The 15,262-nt window shown below is 41.3% G+C and overlaps 1 protein-coding gene across 1 annotated transcript in view; it reads right to left on the bottom strand.

The window, feature by feature from the left end:
* Positions 1-15,262, bottom strand: part of GPNMB (glycoprotein nmb) — a 48,015-nt gene that overhangs the window by 24,531 nt on the left and 8,222 nt on the right. The gene's annotated exons all lie outside the window — the stretch shown is intronic.

Here is a 15,262-nt window from a genome sequence, read left to right on the forward strand (position 1 = left end):
CTGGGCCTCGGGGCAGATCATGTGATGGGATTAAGCAGCGTTTCTTGATCTGGTCTCTGGAGTTCAACCACTTACTACTCATGTGCTTCTGACTCACTCCCTCTTAGCATCTATTTATTCACTTTTCAGATGCACGCCATTTCAGTGCTGTGATTCCACATTTCTAATTAAAAGGACTTCCTTTCCATAGACCCCATTCTGATATCCTTCCCCAAATAAAATTTCAGTCTCCAACCTCAATTATCAACTTGCTGCGGTTCCTTAAATAATTCACTCACCCAGCTCATGCTGGGATGCCACATTTACGCTTCTTTGGCTGTGATTAAATGGCCAGCTCTTCCCAGTGCTAGCTGGTGCTGTACACCCCGTTCCCCCAAGAAGAAACAAAGATGGGCAGGGATAGTGTCAATCACTTGAAACTGTGGATGACATATGTGGATAACAACATACGTTGTGCCAGAAAGTGCTTGAAACAGCCACATAGCCTCCGGTAGTTGAGAAATTTACTCAAAAGTGCACTGAGGATGTCTGTGCAATTCCATTTAACTTTTGGAAAAATATGTATAATTTTTGATAAATGCTCTCAAAGCATTTATATGTTGTATCACTCATGGCCAACTGCATTAAACATACAGCACGTTTATTTTATGCTACAGAAAGCAGGGATTAAATATAAAAACAAGCTCACCTGGAAGATAAATTTTCTATAGTCAAACATTTCTAGTTACTGAATGTGCAGAAAATGTGGCAACATGAACACTTTACTGCACGTAATCATTCTCTAAGTCACAGCCACATAACCATTTTCAGCACACATAGAAATTTGGGGTGTTGCTTTATGTTTCAGTTCTGCTAATGAGGAACAGAAATAAATTGTCTGTGAAACTGCAAATCCATTGAATAGGAGTGGCTAACTCCCCACCCTCAGGTCATACACAGCTCTTTAGAGCTGCTTTTACAGCCTTTGAAGCAAATATGGAAGGAAAAACAGGGACTGGAACATATGTACAAATGAAACAAAACCGTTTTCAAGTACAGATGGATAAATGATTAATGGAAGTGGTTGTTAGTTTTATGTAATGTGAATAATCTATGTAGTTCTGTTTGCTTTTTTTTTTTTTTTTTACAACAAACATGGAGTAATATAATTTAGAAAACATTTCAGGGAAAACTCACTATTGATTTTTTTTAAAGTATGACTGCCTTTTGTTACTTACAATTAGTTCTGGCTTCTATTTTTGGCCAGATTAGCTCCTTCTGGCTCTAAATGAACTGGAAGTGTCAGACCCTTCCATAACAAGATCTTAATTAGGGTGACAGACACAGCGGTCAGATCTTTTTATGTCTTCTCTCCTTCCCTGTCCCATCAAGTAGCAATGACTAGGGCAACAGGTGGAAGGTCGGCAGGTGGGTGGAGGCAAAGAAGAGACCAGAAGTTCTTAATTTCAAAGCCCTACAAGTCGGAGAATCAGTGTAGACAGTCAACAGCTGACAGCACATAGTTTACTTTTAGGACTCAGATAGTGGGCTATCTTGGACAAGAAATAGCCCCAAGCTTATGTTTTTTTTTTTTTTTAAATAAAATCATACTGTGAAAATTGTTCACAATTTGAAATTGTGTTTGAAATTGTTCATAGAAAGAAGGGAAGCATCTCACTTACTTGGTATTGACATGATTATTCTGTTGAAAATACTGTTGAGAACATAGTCAACTTTTGAGAATGTCCTAAATTGCCTCTAAGCATCCTGGTTTCTGACAACCCCCCCTGTGGCCACAGTCCCGGCTGGAGGAGAAGCCCCTGAGTTGTGATGTCAACAGCAGCTACCCAGTGGTGGACTCATGGAGTGGCAGGTGGTGGCCACACCCAGGAGTCACATCAGGCAGTGGGGGGAGTAAGCTTTCATTTTGTGAACTTCTCAGTTCAGAAATTCCTAAACAAGATAAAAAAAAACCTAGGGCCCTTTTCTGCCCAACTCTTTTTAAACGGCTGTGGTTTTAGTTCCCTATTGCCACTATTTGCAGAACTTAAAGAAACTTGGAGACTTAAAACAACACAAATCTCTTATTTTACATTCTAGAAGTCCGAAGTCTTAAATGGGTCTAACTGGGCCAAAATCAAAGCATCAGCAGGGAAGCTCTAGTAAAGCATGTGTTTCCTTGCCTTTTCTAGCTTTTAGAGGCCTCTCTGTATTTCCTGGCTGGTGGCCCTCTTCCATCTTCCAAGCCAGCAACGGCCAATCAAGTCTTTCTCACACACAGTCACCCTGACACTAATTCCCCTTCCTCCCTCTCTCACTTATAAGACCCTTGTGATTAATTTGGCTCACCTGGATAATCCAGATTAATTTCATTGTCTTAAAGGCAGCTGATTAGCAACCTTAATTCCATCTGCAACCTTAATTCCTCTTTGCCATAGAACACACTCCCAGGTTCAGGGGATTAGGATGTGGACAACTTTGGCAGCGGGGGTATGATTCTGCCCATCACAGACATCCAGCAGGCGGGTTAGCAAAAATATTCTATTTATGAAGAAAAGTGTGTGGTGAGTGCAGTGATAGGAAGTAGCTCTCAAAGGCTGCAAGACTTGTTGAAACAAAGCCTGTGATATTTGGCAGAGCAGAAAGGCAAGACTAAAGATAAAGGGATCAGTTCAGAGAGAAAGCCCACGTGACTGCCTCATCCTAATGTGGGCTTTCTAATGTGTTGTAATGAGAATCACGGTTTTCAGATTTTAAGCTTTAACAAATGACTTAGAGATTTCTGTTTCGTGTTCAGTTCTTCAGCCATCCATGCTCCCTCCCTGGTCTGGGTGCTTCCCACATGAATAAGTAATTAAACCCTCTTGTTTCTAGGTTTGCTAAGTTTTGAACTTACTCTTCCACCAGGATATTTTCCCTAGCTTTTCAGGGAAAGAGGAGAAAATGAATCACAAAAGTCAGCGCATTCTTTCCTGGGCACTCTGCAATTACAAAGTGGCAACAGCTATTGTATTTTTTAGCCTGATTTTCTACCTGAAGGAATTAGACACTAGATCCAGGTAAAGGAGTTTTCTCCTTCGGTTGCTGGCTGCAAACATTTTTTGGCATGACTCTTCTTATGGAATTAGTGGCCCATTTGAAATTAGAAAGAGCAGTAGGTGTAGAAAAATGTGGGTTACCACACTATTTGAGTCCTAGTTTTGTTTTTAAAGTACCTTCTCTGAATTATTAGTGCAGAAGGAGTATAAGACGTGAAAGTGTAATGTGTGGATATGGAAGCAATGATGAACGGGCTCCTCTCTTTTCTGCCTTTGGTGCCCACAGATCAGTGGTGCAGAGAAGGGACAACCAGAATGGGATCTTCTCTAGAAGAGAGAGAGAAGGGAGGGGCCAAAACAGAAATCCGAATGGAAACCTGGCTGCCAGGTTTTTGATAATTATGGATTATCCAGAAACATCTCAGAATACTGGAGTGAGTGCATGGCACTCATTCTTGGAGATCAATTATAAGCTCAAGAAAGAAGAAGTTAGAGCAAAAATCAAAAGGGATTTTAACTGTAGAAGAAAAGCCAGGAAACCAAAGCTAGAATAGCATCTTGGATCTTTACTCTCACACCTAAATTTAGCTTTGTCTGAATGACATTTTTAAACACCTCAGACAGAATTTGATTCGGCAAGCACTGGTGGAGGTCTGTTTTTCTCTGGTAGCCATCATCCACCAAGACACAAATGACAACCTCTGATCTCCAGGGAGCACAGGATCTCATGGGGAGGATAAGACATTAACCCACAGAACAGGTAATAGTATGAAACACTCTTGGAAGTTTTTTATTATGGAAACTTTCAAACAAACAGAAAGACAGAATAGCATTATCAACCTCCATGTACCCATCACTTGCTTCAGTGATCACCAATATAGGGCCAGTCTTGTTCTGTTTACCCCCCTCCCCACACCAATATCTGCTGGATTATTTAAAAACCAATCCTGCACATCACTGGTGTGTGGCATTTAAACTAAGTCATGTTGGTAGAGCTAAGGGAGTTCAGAGAAGGCAAAGGATGTAGAGCAATCTTTACGGGGAAAGGATGACTTGACTTAGTTCCTGAGTGATGAGTTCAACTGGCTAAGCACAGAGGAGGAACCCGGAGGTGCATTCAGGTGGGAGGGAAGCATGTGACTAGAAGAAGGAACATTGGAAAAAAGGACGAAGAAATGATGCACGCTGCAGTGTGGCTGAACCTCAAAAAACATTATGCTAAGTGGAAGAAACCAGACACAAAAGGTCACATATTGTATGATTCTACTTATATGAAATATCCAGGATAGGCAAGTCCATAGAAAGAGAACAGATTGGTGATCGCCAGGGGCTGTGAGGAGGTGAGAATGGGGCTTTATTTTGGTGTGGTTAAAATGTTTGGGCACTAAATAGAGCTGGTGGTTGCACAACAATGTGAATGTACTAAACCTAAATGGTTCATATTAGGAGTTTGGGATTAAGAGATACAGATTACTATATATAAAATAAATAAACAACAAGGACTTATTAAATAGCACAGGGAACTATATTCAATTTCTTGTAATAACATATAATGGAAAAGATTTTGAAAAGAAAAAATATATATGTAGGTATATGTATATATGTATGAATTGCTTTGCTGTATACCTGAAACTAACATTGTAAATCAACTACAGTTCAATTAAAAAAATGAATTTTAAAAAAGTTTTAATTTTTTAATGGAAGGACCGGGGATTGAACCCAGGACCACATGCATGCTAAGCATGTGCACTACCACTGAGATATACCCCACCCCCTAATAAAAAATAAAATAAATAAAAGTTTAATATTATGTAAATTTCACCCAGATTACAAAAAAAAAAATAATGAACATTGAGGATTAACTCTACAATGCCCTTTGTTAGGCATGCCAGGCACAATGCTAGAAACCGAGGAGAAAAGGGCACCAGGCTTTATGGGGCTTGCAGTCCAGTTGAGGCAGCAGCCAGGTGAAGAGGGATGTGTAGGTGCTATGACAGAAACATGTCAGGATGCCCAGCGAGGGCACAGAGGAAGGGCTGCTCGGTTCCATCTGAGTAGCTCTGTCCAATACAGAGCTGTCCATGTGAGCCATGGACGTAACTTTGTTTCCTGGCAGCCACATTAAAAGAAGTAAGGAGAAACAGTTGAAATTCTTTTAATGATATGCTTCATTTAACTCAATATTTCTAAAACATCATTTCAGCATGTAATCAATGTGTGAAATTATTCATGAGGCATTTTGTGTATTTTCATGCAAAGTCTTTGAAATCTAGCATGTATTTTATACTTCTAGCACGTGTCAGTTTAGACCAGCACGTTGCAAACGCTCACTGGCCACACATGCCAGCGGCCAGTGTGTCACACGGTGCAGCTCCAGAGGAAGAGCTTCCCCAGGGGGTGAGCAGTGGCCTGGGCTTGCGCTGTTTCATGGGGGGCCATAGTCCCAGCAGGAGCGGAGGTCTGCAGGCTGTGAGGGTGACAGGCTCACGCTACAGCCAGGGTGGAGGGTTGAGCCTGATTTTGATGGAAAGTGAGTGTTAAAGGAAAGCTGTTTTAATACACATCTGGTATTTTTTTCTCTGATTTCTCAGGAGTGGAGATGAGGAGGAAACGTAGAGGGTGAGTTCCCATTACACATAATTGATTTAATAACCACTCTCCACACCCGACTGTCCGTCTCCAGCATTCTTTTCAAAGTGGAAATAAACCTTGCAAAACTTGGTTGTAAAATCTTTTCATCTCAACTGGGTCATCAGTGTCTTGATCAAGATAATGTTTCAGTGTTCGCTAAGAAGGAAATCTCTCCTACACCTGATTTCAGAAGTGTAAGGTATGTTCCCATAAACTTTTTCAACGTTATTCTGAAATAATTTCAAACATACAGGAAAGATACTAGAAAAGTGTAAGAACTCCCATATACCCTTTCCCCAGATTCACCAGTTTTGATATTTTGCCACCTTTGCATGCTAACTGACATATACTTGTGTGTATACACACATATACACACATGTTGTTGTTTTTTTATGAACCATAAGTTACAGACATCATGTTCCTTTATTCTTATTTTCTTCAGCTAATATTTCCCAAGACTGAGGGTATTCTGTTAACCCAAGTACAGTGCAATTATCAAAATCAGGAAATTTACCATCGATGTAATACTACTATCTAATTCCTAGTTTATTTGCAAACTTTTCCTATTACCCCAATAACATCCACTGCGGCAACCCCCTTACCTCCCTCCCAATTTAGGCTCCAATCCAAGAGCATGCATTGTATTTTGCTGTTGTGTCTCCTTAGTCTTCTTTAATTTGGAACATCCCCTCAGCCTACTTCATCCTTCAAGACATTAATATTTTTGAAGTGGATTGGCCAGTGTTCTATAGCATGCCTCTCATTTTGGAGTCGTCTGATGCTTCCTTGGGCTTGCGTTATGCGTTTTGCCCAGGAACACCACATCAGTAATACTACTCCCTTTTCAATGCATCACCTCTTCCAATAACTTTTGAACACTTTTTGTTCATTAAATGGAAGAGGATAGGACTTAAAAGTAAATGTACACAAAGTCCTAGCACAGAGCAAGGCGTGGAGTAGGCTCTGGACCATTCCTGTTGGTTGAGGTTTGCAGGCCTTATGTCAGTGAGAGAGGGCTATTCCAGTTCTCACGTGCCATTTATAAAACAAACTGAAGTTTCATTCACATAAAAAGCAGCAAGCTGATTTAGGTATATACGGGAAAATTCTGAAAATGTTTAGGACATGATTTCATTGAATAGATTTACATAAATGCAATGAGACCTCTCAGCTCACACACATAATTACACCATCTTCCTTGTTGCAGCAGGACCGTTTTTACAAGAGGCTGCATCTCATCTCGTTCTCTTTACCATCAGCATTTTCTTAGTTCAGTGGGATTGGACAATAACTTTCTTGCACGTTTATTTACTTTTCTTTTATCAATCATATAACTTCGAAGGCTTATTTAGCTTTACAGCTAAATGGTATATATTCATTAATCCTTTATATGAAATGACTGAAGATGAAACAGGGGTTTTGCTCATACCCCTGACTAAGTATGGAAATGCAAAAGAAACACAGTTCAGTGAAGAGTGTGCCCTGCTGACCACCTTGTTCCAGAGCTGGGACCAGAGTCAGACTCAGGGCCCAGCATCAAGGCCTCATCCGCTCCTCCCAGGGATCTAGGGAAACGGGATATGGCTGGAAGGGGACACCAAGCCTCATGGAACCCTTTCTTTTCACCCATTCACCACAGAATGCAAATTCTATTATGATTTTTGAGTGTGTGTGTGTTGGGGGTGCCGATAATAATGAGTCCTGGAAAGTGTACTATTTGTCTGGAGCAGAGAGCACCTCCATGGCCATATTTGAGTTTGTGGGAGAACTTTGGATAGACTAAGGTTCATCGCAGAAGTCAATGCTTTAAAGGTTAAAAATTTTAATTTCTTTTGTTGTTCTTTTGACCAGTTCTCCACCTTCTTCTGACATTAGGAAACATTTATCTGCAAAGTCAGAGCTGTGCGCTGAACTGGTCAAGGCAGTTGCCTTTATGAAACGAAGTGTTTATTTGCTACATATGAGTTTGTAACTTCTCACCACTTCCATTTCCCCTAAGTTTCTGTGGGGCACGAGTGTGTGTATTGGCTCATTTAAGTTCACGTCTGGTTTGTAAAGGCAGGTGGGATTGTCAGAATAGGACAGGGCTAGAGTATGGGGACTGATCCCCTCAAGTCAACAGGCTGAAAAAAAACTGGGAAACACCAATATGGAGCAGGTAGAGCAGCCACATTTTTAAAAAGTATATAAAATTCACCACACCCTAACACTCCCTTTATAAAGCTGGCATTCTGAGATTTCTAGGTTTAAAAGATGTATTACTTTTCTTGTTACTACTTGTCCTTGTTGATTGTGCCTTCATCTGCTCATCTGCTGAATTGAGTGTATAGAGGTTTACAGACAGAAAGTGTAACATGAGAGTCTGGAGAATCAAAGGGGCCACCTGTCGTGGCATGCTCACGGGGCCCGTGGCTCTGACTCAACGGGGGCCTGGATCACATGCTGGGCACTGGCTTCACCTCTCCCTGGAACCTGTGTGTTCACATCCTGGCCTTTTCTATACACAGCAGCGTACTTTGGTTGTCAGACATTACTATCATTGTTTGACTGCTTGTTTAAGCATTACAGAAGATCGCTCCGGCGATCCTGACGAACCAGCCATTAGGAATATACAAGTTTTGACCACAAGAGAACAGACTGAGGGACACTATGCAACATATGGCCTCATGCCATGAGATTCTGTGCAGCAACAAAAGGATCCTGATTGTGGACCATTAAATTTCATTAGAAAAGACCAAGTAGAACTTGTAAATGACTACTCAGCTAACTTTGGCACTTCTGTGGTTTGAAAACCATCTGAAATGATCAAAAAATTTTTTAATTGAAGTATAGTTTGTTTACAATACTGTGTCAATTTCTGATGTTTCAGTCATACATATATACACATATATTCTTTTTCATTATAGGTTACTACAAGATATTGAATATAGTTCCCTGTGCTATACAGTAGAAATTTGTTGTTTATCTGAAACTATTTGAAAAATTTATTCTCTTTTAAAAAGAATTATCAGTCTTAGGGAAAGTTCCCTACTTAAGGAAAGTAGGGAAACCAAGCAATGGCTTGATTCCACTCAGAGAAAAATAGTTTGAATTTCTAGGTTGCCTTTCCAAGTTCAAAAATCAGCTTCATCATTAGTTAATGGTTAGGCAAACACTATTTATTGCCTACCCCAAAACCATCCCCTTATTCCTCATTCCCTGGTGCTGTTTGAGTTTTGGGTGGAGGTCTCTAGCTCTCAAGGAAGGGGGTCCAGCCCCTGGTCTATGTGAGCATGTGCCCCACTTCTGGCGAATGCCAATGGGGGAAGTGTGCTGCAGTGGTAGCAGCTCAGGGAATATTTTCTTCCTTTATGAGAAGAGGGTATCCTGGGTTGAGTTCTTTGCCCATGTTGCTGCCAGTTTTCTGCCTTTGAACATGGTCACTTGAAGAAACACTCTTAGGAGCTGCCTCTACTCTCTTTTGCAACCCTGAGGGTACAGGGGAAGAGACCCGGAGCTGTTGACTCAATGCCAGTCCTATCTCTGGATTCCTTGTTATGTTAGAATTAAAACCCTATCAGTTGGGCATTCTGTTACTTGAAGCCAAAGTAATTCTACATGTTATAAATAGTACTGATTGATCACCAGCGAGGACCTGTGCTAAAGCATCAGGGAAATAGAGGATATGCTGGCTATGACCCCCATCCCCAAGGGGCATCCAATCCAGTTGGCAGACTTCTTCAGTCAAGGGCCACAAAGTCACTACATCAGGCTTTGTGAGGCATTCAGCCTCTGTCACAACCACTCAGCTCTGCAGCTGTGGGGAAACTGCAAGTGTAGACAAGACGGGAATGAGTGAGTTTGGCTGGGTTCCAATAGAACTATATTTATGGACAGTGGCATTAAACATTGTTCAAGTGTCACAAAATATTCTTCTTCTGTTTTTTTCCTCAACCATTTAAAGATGTAAAAATGTTTTTTAGCAGGCTGCACAAAACTATGAGGTAGGCTGGACTTGGCTGATGGGTCACAGATTACTGCCCCCCTGGGCTGGGCAAAGGAAAAGCTAGGAGAAAATACTATCTTTGATTTGCAGAAAGGGGAAACTGAAAATAGGGAAAAGACAGGCTTTAAAATTTTGTTGTTCCTCCACTTTTGTCCTTAAACAAAAGGTAACCTCCTGGCAGTTGAGAAGGGCTGACCAAGAGTGAGGGGGGACTGGAAAACCACTGTGAACAGAAGAAATGTTCAACGACTTTCACACCTTTGAGATTTAGTTTAAGAAGTTTTCTCTTCTCCCAGGTCACTAACATTTTCACCCACACTTTCTTCTATTAATCCCATTGTTTTCAGCTTTCAGATTTTGGTCTTTAAGCAATCAAGAGTTCACTTCGTATGTAGTGGTAGATGGGGGGGGGGCGGTTTTATTTTCATCTACGTAGTAGCAAGATTTCCCAAAACCATCTTCTGAGAACCCCTCTTTTCCCTGGGTTATTGTTCAGGATGGTTGGGGGACACCTGGGTGTTTGTCACCTGGGGAAATGGAGACTCAAATGTAAGGACGGGCACCCTGGGGTACCAGGCAGCAGGGAGAAGAGAAGCCTAGCAGCGTGGGTCTCAAGATGTGGGGCTGGGGGGAATGTTACACATAACACCTGTGTAGCTTAAAGACATGTGCATCCACCATCACCACGTTGCCTTTACACAAAGCCGGAAACAGAGACCTTAAGCACAGAATACCGGGGTGGGGGAGAAGGGAGTGACGAAAGTAAGAGAATAAATACAAAACAAGGGAAGAGACTTATGTGGAGACTCATGAGAATGTGCTTCACACAGAGGAATAAAACTAACTCAACTCTTTTCATCTAGGTTAATATTTTTTTTTAAAGTTAACGAGGAGCTTGAAAAACCAGATCTGTTTCATGTTGTGACCTGGGGTTTCCTGATCATTCCTGCCTTCTCTGTGAAAGCCGGTGATTTATCCTGCCACTGCAAGGAAACTTCCCCCAAGGGGGAGTGGCAGACCACTTGATGAGTGAAAAAATGCCAGCGGTTTTCTCAAGCGTGGGAGAGTGTGAGAAAGGATTGGAGCAGTGTAGCAGGAAGACCGTTCTGGCAGGGTTGGGAAGCTAGATCAGAGAGAGTTAACTGTTATCCATCCGGGACGATGACAATGATTGCTTCTCATACGTTGGACAATAAGTGTTTTACATCCTCACAACAACCCGCCAATGCCTGGGGGAAAGGTGGATAGGTACTCTAATGGTTCTAATTTTTCAGATGAAGAGACTAGGGCTCAGAGAGGTGAAGTTATTTACCCAAGGTCACACAGCTATTAAGTACTGGAACTGAGATTTGAACCCCTGCATTCTGGTTCCAGAATCTGCCACTGAACCCTCTTACTGGGCTAGTGTTCACTAGGTGTTGGCAGTGTCTGGTAAAGCTGTATCACTGGCACCACTTAATTTATGCTCCTGGTTTTAATGGTTTAAGTAAAAAAGATTCAACCTTTTAAAAATATGGGGGCATGCAATATTATGGGGGACAATATATAGATTTTTTTTGTCTTAAACTCTTTTTCAGGAATATTTGTTCTGTGATAAATAATAACAATATATTATTATTAATTATAATTAATTATATATAATAATATATTATAATTAATTATAATTAATATATCAGTGACTATTTTAAGTAAAAAAAAAAAACAACATTGAGGGCCATATTCTTTGCTGGTGCTGCTAAGTATACTGTGCAGTGTCTTTCCTGGGCTTGGATATTGAGAATGACACAGGTGAGAAAGGACCATTTTGATGGAGATACAACTATGACAAATTAACAGGTTAACCAGACCTATTCATTCCTAATTATATTATTTGTAACTTAATCAATGGACAAGATCTTGGCATGTCTTCATTAGTCTCAAAAACAAATGATTGCATTTTACACTAACAAACATAAAAATACTGTCAGTGAGCAGAATAAAATGAAGGGGAAAGAAAATGATTAGAATAATGTCATTGAGCTGGATTAAAGGGTAAGTTAAAGATGTTTGTATTCAGGGCCGTCCAGTGTTAAATTGATCTTTCAGGCCAATGTTTTGGAGCATGTTCAAACCAAGAAAAAAGAACAACATTCTTCATTAGCTGGAGATAAAGAGAGGCATTTTCAGTGGGCTTTAATACTGGGGAGAGACTACAGCAAGCATGGAAATAACTGAGTCTGAACTCATTGAACTGATTTGTGCTGTTTACTGATGTTCAAAAATAAAAAGACCCCATTGATTCAAGTTTTCTGCCCCTGAATCCTTTCATCAAGTGTGCAAGGAATTGGCATGACCCTCGAGGCCAAAAAAGAGTGACACCATAAAAAAGAGACTCGTAAAGGAAGTGGACTTTTCTGGCAGGAACACCCCACAGCCTGTGAAAGGGAACATTGAATGTCTGTGGGGCCAGGCCAGGGGCCACAGCTGTCAGATGGGGCCTGAGCGGAACACGCAGCTTCTGCCGAAGGAATTGGGCTTCTGAGAAAGAATTAAGGCCCAGCCGAGGTGGCGGAGAAGAGTTCAGAATGGTAAAAAAGGCAGCTGGGGTTGGCACCAGGAGAGTGCACCAGGCCCCCTGAAAGGCAGCCCTGCTGCGAATAAGGACCATTGTTCAATGACACTTCAGCCCCCAGGGGTGGACCAGACCTGCCGTCCCTCCCGGTTGGCTCACATTGGACTCTGTGACACACAGAGCTGGAGTCTGAAGCCTTAATTTAACTTTTAAGAGGAGAGGAATATGAAAATATGCTTCAATAGGTACATCTTTCAGAAAGATAGCCAAAAGGGGACACCTTTGTGAGTGAGACAAGTGAAAGGGGCAACCAGGAAACATCAACATAAAGGAGGAGGAGGAGGAGAAAGGGGCGTTAAGACTGAACTCTCTTTATATACACGTTTATCTATGTGTATACGTATTTATATTTTACTATGAAAAATTTCAGACATACCTAAAAGCAGAATAGTACAATGATTCTCTGCATATCTATCACCTGGATCTAATAATTACTAATATTTTGCCATATTTTCTTCATTTTTAAAATCTGCTTATTTCTTTACCATTATTTTAAAACAAATCCCGGACACTTCTTGAATATTTCAGTATGTATCACTTAAAAAAAAGAACTCTTTTCTACGCTTCCAAATTGTAACAGTTATAAGTTATTAACTCCTTAATATGATTTTATACTTAGTCTATTCTATTACTTATCTGTTGCTATTTAATAAATTAACACAAACTAAGTGGCTTAAAATAGCATAAATTCACTGTCTCCCAAAACTCATGGATATGGAGGGTCAACTGTAGTATTAACTAAAAAAATAATTATTAATTATAATCACGGTAATTATTTTTATAGCAAAGACCTATATTTATTTTGTGACAGGTACTATTTTAAATACTTTACAAACATTAACTCATTTAAGTCCTCACAATAACCTTACTTAGGCAAATACTACTACTATTCCCACTGTACAGGTGATTAAAAACTGAGGCACAGAAAGGTTAGGTAACTTGCCCAACGTCACACAGCTAATAAACGATGTATCTATGATTTGAGCCCAAGCAGATGGGCCCCAGAATCTGTGCTTGCCCCACTACATTATACCACATTTTATTCCCCTGCCTACTATACATCTCTACTGGTAGATCTAAAAGATACCTTAAAGTTACCATGTTCAAAACTGAACTCCTGCTTTTCTCCTCCAAACCAGCTCTTTCTAAAGTGCCTTCCAATACTGCAGAGGCTGGAAAGCTAAAAACTACATTTCCCAGACTTTCTTGAAGCTAGAGTTTCAGATGTCACTTAGGTTTTGACCAACAGATGCAAGACTTGAATTTGGAACTGACGTTCTGAGAAGGGGCAGGACTATGCATCTGTTTCCTGGAGAAGACCCCCCCAGAAGTGGCCCAGCTCTGAGGCTGGCAGAGGGAGGGGTGGCTCCCTAGCTGAGCAGAGGCAGCTTGCTGACCAAGCTTGGTCATGTGACTTTGAGAGCTGTCCCTAGAAACTTAGTCTAGAGCCTATATTGCTGGCCCTTGTAATGACCCTGTAAGTCATTTTATACCCTGAAATGCCCTTTTCTGCTTAAACCAGCGAGAGTGGATTCTGTTCTCTTCTTCTGAACCTTGTCTGATAACGCAGTCTGCCTTTTCTTAGCAGCAGTTCTATTCTTTGTGGGTGTGTATGTATGCCAAAGTTATTAGACTGTGTGCTTTATATATGTGCAATATATTATTTATTATATCTCAATATAGTCATTTAAAATGTGGTCCATTTGAGTTTTTATATGTGATATGAGGTATGGCTCAAGTTCACCTTTTGCATGTGACTATCCAACTGTTCCAGCCCCATTTGTTGAAAGACTACCCTCTCCCCACTGAATTGCCTTCAGATGTTTGCCAAAAATCAGTTTCTTATATATGTGTGGATCTACTTCTAGACTCTACTGTTCCATTGAGCTATTTGTCTATCTTTTTGCCAACACCACACTGTCTTGATTACTGTAGCTTTATAGTACATCTGAAAATCAGATGGTGTTAGTCTTCTGACTTTGTTCTTCTTTTCCAGGCTGATAGATTCTTGTTTCATTCAATAGATTAAAATTCATTACTATAATTTTTAATTTTCGTGCTCAAATTGTTCCATTTGGCTAGTGGGAGCCCCTTCAAACTGGTTTTCATTCTTTTGAAATGTCCCCATAATTTATTAACTCATATAATAATTTATATAATTTATTACTTTTTGGCATAATAAGGTGTTTCAGGCTTTCTGGTATTTTCCCCATCCCAGCTCAGGAGTCAGCTATTTCTCTAAGGAGCCTTGATTCTTCTTAGTGAAGTGTGGTACTTAGAAATTGAAATCTCAGCACCAGGTGCCACGGGTTATGGCTCCTGTGTTTGGCACATGGGGTTGGGCTGAGCGGCCGTGGTTGTGAGCCAATAAGCATCTTGGAGCTTGCCCTTGGTTTAGCTGCCTGCTGAGCAGGGCTCCCCGTAGCTGCACCCTTCTTCTCGGGACCAAAAACAGAGGACAGCCTGGGTGTCCTTCCAAATATCAAGAAAAAGGAACACAACAGGCGGGCTGGTTCCTGAGCTTTGTGTGGGGGGAAAAGGTGCTCCCACACCATTCCCATTACCTCCTCCCTGGGCTCTGTTCTCTTACGTCCCTGGCGGGGAGGTTCCTGGGAGTGCTTAGAAGGGATCCTCCCATACTTTTATTCCTGCCACTGGATTTGAGCAGGGAATCTAAAAACCTTTTTGATTTGCAGTCCCCACCACCTCTTTTGGAAACTCCAGACTCATCCAGATACGGAGAACACAGACAGCACTCACACAACTCAACCAGCCAGTATCAGTGCCACCTAGGATCTGCTCTTAGCCTGAGCCGTCCAACTGAAGGCTCCTCTACTACCGCTGTCATAAGGCCCCCGGCCACGGACGCAACCGCCATAGACCAAGGAGCACCTATGTGTGGGTCGACTGGCAGAGAGACCCACACCCATTTGCCAGAACCGCTGAGGCTGCAGCCTCCCCAATGGAGATGAAGTACTGGGGAGTTAATGCCCCATGAAGATTCTGGCCAGTGAGAGA

This window comes from Camelus dromedarius, chromosome 7, assembly GCF_036321535.1.
Source record: "Camelus dromedarius isolate mCamDro1 chromosome 7, mCamDro1.pat, whole genome shotgun sequence".
Classification (NCBI taxonomy): Eukaryota; Metazoa; Chordata; class Mammalia; order Artiodactyla; family Camelidae; genus Camelus; species Camelus dromedarius.